This window comes from Pseudonaja textilis, chromosome Z, assembly GCF_049901715.1.
Source record: "Pseudonaja textilis isolate UNSWEBS1 chromosome Z, rPseTex1.2, whole genome shotgun sequence".
In the NCBI taxonomy this organism is placed as follows: Eukaryota; Metazoa; Chordata; class Lepidosauria; order Squamata; family Elapidae; genus Pseudonaja; species Pseudonaja textilis.
This window is the reverse complement of record NC_142008.1, coordinates 95,236,278-95,242,277: the sequence shown is the minus strand read 5'-3', so window position 1 is coordinate 95,242,277 and position 6,000 is coordinate 95,236,278.

The following is a 6,000-nucleotide window of genomic DNA, read 5'->3' as shown; positions in this document are numbered from 1 at the left end:
AATCTCACCCCTGCTGAGAAGCACCACTAATGAAAGTAAGAAAAGATGACCAGAAGCTGGTTTCGCACTGGGCCAGGGAGTCCTGGGCTTCAGAAATAGTGGAGAAGCAGATATACAAATGATCCCTAAATCTATCAGTTTTCCCACAGTAACTACTCCTGTAACCCTCAGCCAATTAACTGTTTTCAATATCAAGTCAAGAAAAGCTGTATCACATAAGTGATACATTCCATTGGCATTCCATACCATTCTGCTTTTCACTTCAAGCTGCCTAATAAACATTCTGTTTATTCCTCCCTTAGTTAGCTTCTATGGTTGCCAAGGTAACCTTTGCTATCCCTTTTCTCACACTATGCAAAATTATGCTCATTTTCCTAACTGTGTATCAGTAAATACTATCCCAACAGGAAGAAAGAAAGAGTATGATTGACATTAGCCATGAGTCATCCAAGATTCAACTGAAATAGAAAAGACAACTTTTAACACATAATGGCACAAAAGGTTTGCTCCTGATGGATAAGCTAAAAATGTGATCTGGGGTCCATCTATAAAGTTAGTCATTAGGTCCACTTATTGTTTGATGACTCCCCAAGTATGTTTCTTTAGAAATTGTGGAGTAATATGAAATACTGAAACAGGCAGACAGATATCTGTAAGTTCTATTAATGATTGATATCACCTCTACAAACACAATGCCATATTTCAGACACTGCTCTGACTCTGGCTAATTGGGATTTACATATGTAGAACTGAGATTTACCTATAGATGTACAAGTATAATTAGATATTTCCATCAGACAAATTCACTTGTAGAAAGTCAGATTGATGTATGGTTAAATTGCCAGGCTAGAAATCAAAGACTGAGAGTTCCACTTCTACCTTAAGCACAAAGTTGGCTGAACTGGGATCAGTCTTTCTCTCTCTTAGCCTTAGGAAGAAAGCAATGGCAAAGCACTTCTAACAATGTTGCCAAGAAAACTTTATGAACTTCTCCATGGCCTTAGCCATGGACATTGTAGGGTCTTTTGCTACAACCTAATAAAAGCAATGGCTAGTTGTTGACAGTTATGCAATCCAGTATCCATTAAGGAATGCAATGGCCAAAGAATAGCACAGGTGTTGGCCATTTTCTAGGCAGCCTTCTTTCTCAAAGGGTCAAATAAACGCCCTTCCCCATTGGGAAAAATGGGGAAAATAAATATAATACATGCTAAATATAATAAGAGATGGTTAACAGAAGGATTTGAAGATTTAGTGTAATGTTAGCTCAACCTCATCTAGGGTGGATCCTACATGTTAAGCGTTAAATATAATTAAAAGCTTTTTACTTTTGTTTTGTTCGCTATTTTTTTCTTTTGCTGTTGTTAGGATTGAATGTATGCTTTTCTTTTGTTTCATTTTGTTTGTTTGTTTTACTGTTTTGTATCTTACTTTCTACGATAAAACAGCAAATTTAGCAGTGGCTACTCAAGCCTTCAGACCCCCCCAAAAACCCACCCCAAAATAAATTAGTACTGTACACCTGTTGGAATATTCTAGGATAGTGAAGGGGGATAGCATTGCAAAAGACTGTATACTAAGCAAAATTCCTTTGCACATACAACAAATGCAAAGCTTAATCTTATAAGACAATTATACATTAAACCAACAAGAAATTGGTACATGACATTCTTCTTTTTAAATATTGTAACCATCCAACTAGTGTATCTGTTTTCATGGACAAGATCCAATAGCCATTGCTGAATAAGCTTATACCTTTTGGCCTTGTGTACTTGTGAAATTGTTATCCTGCAACATGTTCTGGTCATATGTGAGGTCAGAAACAGTGGTTGGTAAATAGTTGTGAATACGTGGCCCATTTCATTTTTGTCACATTGTCCTTGCCAAACTCTTCTCCAATCCCTGCTCAGTAAAGAGAATTGTGTAAAATGGTGAGATGTGCTGGATGAAATCCAGAGACTCATCCCTTCCCCAAATCATGAGAATTAGTGAGAGAAATTCATAAGGCCTCATGAAGCCATTTTAGCATTTAATGCTTCCAGAAAAATGGGACCACGTGGCTCCAAATTTTCAAAGGGGAGCTCAATCCAATGTATGCAAAATACAATATAATTGTATGCCCTTTACAGGTTTATATATATAAAGTGTTAGCCAGTTTCGAGTAGTCTTAAAAGCTAGAACCAGGAAACTGAATTCTAGTCAAACCTTAGAGATGAAGCCAATTGGATGACTGGACAAGTCAGTCTCTCACTCTTAGGAAGAAGACGATGGCAAACCACTTCAAATCTATAGGTTTCCATTTGAACAGGGCCTCTGAATTATCCTTCTGATTTGCTTCCTGGAAGTTCCTATAGTCTTCAACCATGTAGTTAACCTGAGGCTAATTCAGATGTAGCATTACCCCTGAATGGTCCGCTGGAGTCCAGGTTCCTTTGGCCCTCTTGGTCTGGCTACCAGTGCACATTGGTCTATAGTATAGTCTTTATTGTCTATGTACATCATATATACAACAAAATTGGTTTAACCTCTCTGGTACAATCCATAACAGGAAATATAAAACTACATAAATAGTACAGAGAATAATCCCTATACATGTAATTGGGGCGGAAAAACTAGTCATACGTTTCCTTGTCAGGACCACTGTTAATTGGTCAGCACAGGTTTTTACCACTTTCTCCAACACTCTGTCTGGACCTGCAGCTTTGATGGTGTAATCCTTCTTATGGCAACCTGAGAGCAAGCCATGAATGTTTTATGAGTTGAACAGTTGGGATTTATGACGTTCAGCACAGCTCTCGATTGATGTTCATGCAGGGTGAGTGGCTGGAGATTAAGGGTCTTTGAGCTAGAGCCACAGAGATAGGTCTTTTAACCTCAAAGCAGGAGAAGAAGCTATTCAGCTGCTCCACCGGCAGAGCCTCAGTGTTGGCTGTTTTCATCATATTTCCCTTATAATTGGTTAGATGTTGCAACCCCTGCCACACCTGTCTTGGTTTTTATCTGCCAGATGCTTCTCTACTTTTTGTTTGTATTCCTGTTTAGCCACCTTAATGCCTCTCCTCACATTTGCGCTGGCCTCACTGTATTCGTCTTTATTTCCTGCCTTGAAGGTGGAGTTTTATTTATTTTATTTGTCAATTGTTTACAAGATAATAAGTATAAGTGTATACATAGTTATGAATACATGAAATGGGTACATATAAGAAAAATAAAAGAAACAATAGGACAGGGATGGTAGGCACGTTGGTGCGCTTATGCACGCCCCCTACAGACCTCTTAGGAAAGGGGTGAGGTCAATAGTACTCAGTCTAAGGTTAAAGTTTTTGGGGTTTGGGGAAGAAACTACAGAGTCGGGTAGAGTATTCCAGACATTGATCACTCTGTTGCTGAAGTCGTATTTCCTGCAATCAAGCTTGGTGTGGTTAATCTTGAGTTTGTATCTGTTGTGTACTCTTGTGTTGTTATGGTTGAAGCTGAAGTATTCATTGACAGGTAGGACATTGCAATGTATGATTTTATATATCATGCTTAAATCAGACCGAAGACGGCGTAATTCAGGTTTCGGGCTCTCAGAAGTGATTGTACGTCTGCTGACATTCAGGGTTTACGTTTACTGTAAACTCTAATGCACTTATTCACTGTTACATTGTCGGTGCATGTTTTAATGTAAGAGAGTACAGCATCAGGGAATTCTTGCAACTCCAAATGTTCAAATATACTCCACTCAGTAGCCTCAAAGCAGTCCTGCAACTGGTAGAGTGCTCCCTCTGGCCAGATTTTCCTGACTGGCTGTATTATTTTCCTAAGGGGGATACACTTTGTGTGTGGGGCCGGGGGGAGAGAGACCAAATGCCCAGACCAAAAAAGCACTGAGGAAGATGGGCTCTTAATAACCAGCCTGTTTGTGCAGGTGAGAGCGCCAGCTTTTCTGGACTCGACACCCCACCCCCCACCCCCCACCCCCGTTCAGCCTCCATACAGGGAGGGATCTTTCTCTGCTTGGAAGCGACAGGAGAAACCTGGAGCCTCCTCAGGGAGTTCTCTTCTTATGTGGAGGCTGAAGGGGGCGGGGTGTTGCTTGGTTATTAGGAGCCCATTGACGATTCCAGCCGGCCCTCCTTCCCTCCCCAACTCCAGACCGTCACACCTGGCAAAGGAGGGAGAGGTTTCCTCTGACTTGGGGGAGATATGAGATGGCTCTGCTTTTCTTCCGTTTGAGGGGGAGCCGGTTCCTCCCCATCCAGATCTCCCCAGCCTCCAGGCACCATGTGGCTTCTTAAATCCTCCCTCTTTCCCCCCCAAAGGATGACAGAGGCCCCACATCTTCCACATCTGGAGAACAGTGTGTATTAGTAACTCTACTGTTAGTACACCAGTTGTTATGTGCATAAATACAAAGTCCTCTACCTTTGCTTTTACCGGATTTGCTGTTTTTGTCAAACCAAGGTGTGGTGCGGTTAGTTAGCACCACTGATGCATCTGGTGTAAGTGGATGAAGTCAGGACTCCGTGATAATCATCACACAGCCGTCGCAAATGAGCTTATTTGCCGCCATCCATAGCTCTGGTTTATCAGTTTTGTTGACAAAGGATCTAACGTTGGTTAGAAAAATGCTTGGTAATGCTGGTCTGTGAGGCTGCTTCTGTAACCGAGCTAGCAAAGCAGCTCTGCATCCCTGCTTCTGCTTCCTCTGGTCCCTTGCTCAGGCACCTCTATTGGCCTAGGTCGTTTAGTGTGGTGGTCAGTCTCCTCTCAGCAGGTGGGTCACATGATGAAATAATATTCATGCGGCTGATCAGCCCTTCTTCCTTTCTCTCTCTCTTTCTCTCTTCTCTCTCTCTCTCTCTCTCTCTCTTGAATTGCCTGCTGGGTGCCTTCCTCTCCTTCATGGATTTCTCTGCTTGCCTCACAGAAGCCTCTCTGATCCTATTCTCCTTCTCTCCCTCAGGCTTGCCTCAAAGAAGATTCTCCTATCCTCCCTATTGCCTTCAGTCCTTCTCCCTTTCCCAAGGCCTCTGTCTCCCTTTCCCCCTTAAGCCTCTTTTCCTCCTCTTAGGCCTCCTTTTTCCCTTGCTACACACTTCCCCCACCAAAATTCTTTGGGGCTCCAAAGAGTGTGAAGTTATTGCTAAGGGCCTGGGTGTCAGGGTGATCAGGATTTCGTCTAGCAGTGAGTAGTGCTTCATTTGTGTTATGGCCCAGATACCATATGTCAGTTTTCTAAAGGGATGTATCATTCATTCACTTCAATCTCTGTTCTTTGGGCTCAGTTACGACAAATGAGTCATCCTCTCAAGACGTCTCACACACAAAAGACTCCAGGGCTGGAGGCTTTCCAGGAATTTCTCCCTGTTCCCAAGCTTGAGGAACAAACCCAGGAACATCTTGCCTGAGCTGTTCTGGAGTCATCTCAGTGCCCAATGAGGGGATGACTGTCATAATGTATTCTGGTGACCACAACCAGTTCATACAGCCCTCTTCCTCATCACCATCCTCCTCTTTTCTTTCTGTGGATGGAGCAGACTGTGCTCGAGTCACTGGTTTCCTCCTTATTGGGCAGGGTCCAGTCTCCTGTGGATTAGAAGCAGAGATGCTCGTATTGATGATTTCGGTGCCACCACTTTCAGAAGCCCTCCTTTCTAGTCAAGTCCAATATACTGGCAACCCAGGTAGCTTCTCACTGACAATGTATGGCTGGGAGCTCCATTGGTCTGCTAGTTTATGCTTCCCAGGAATGCCCGCATTTTGCATTAATACCTGATCACCAGGTTGCAAATCGTGAATTCATACCTTCAGGTCATAGTTCCTCTTGTTTCTATGTCTTCAGGCATCTGAAATGGCTTGGGCCTTCTCATATGCAATCTTCAGATTCCTCCTCAACAAGTCCACATAATTGTGGTGTGAAGTGAGTGAGGTTTTATCCATGAAGATGCCAAACACTCTATCTCCTGGCAGTTGAGTCTCCCTGCCAAATATCAGTTGATATGGAGAGTACCCAGT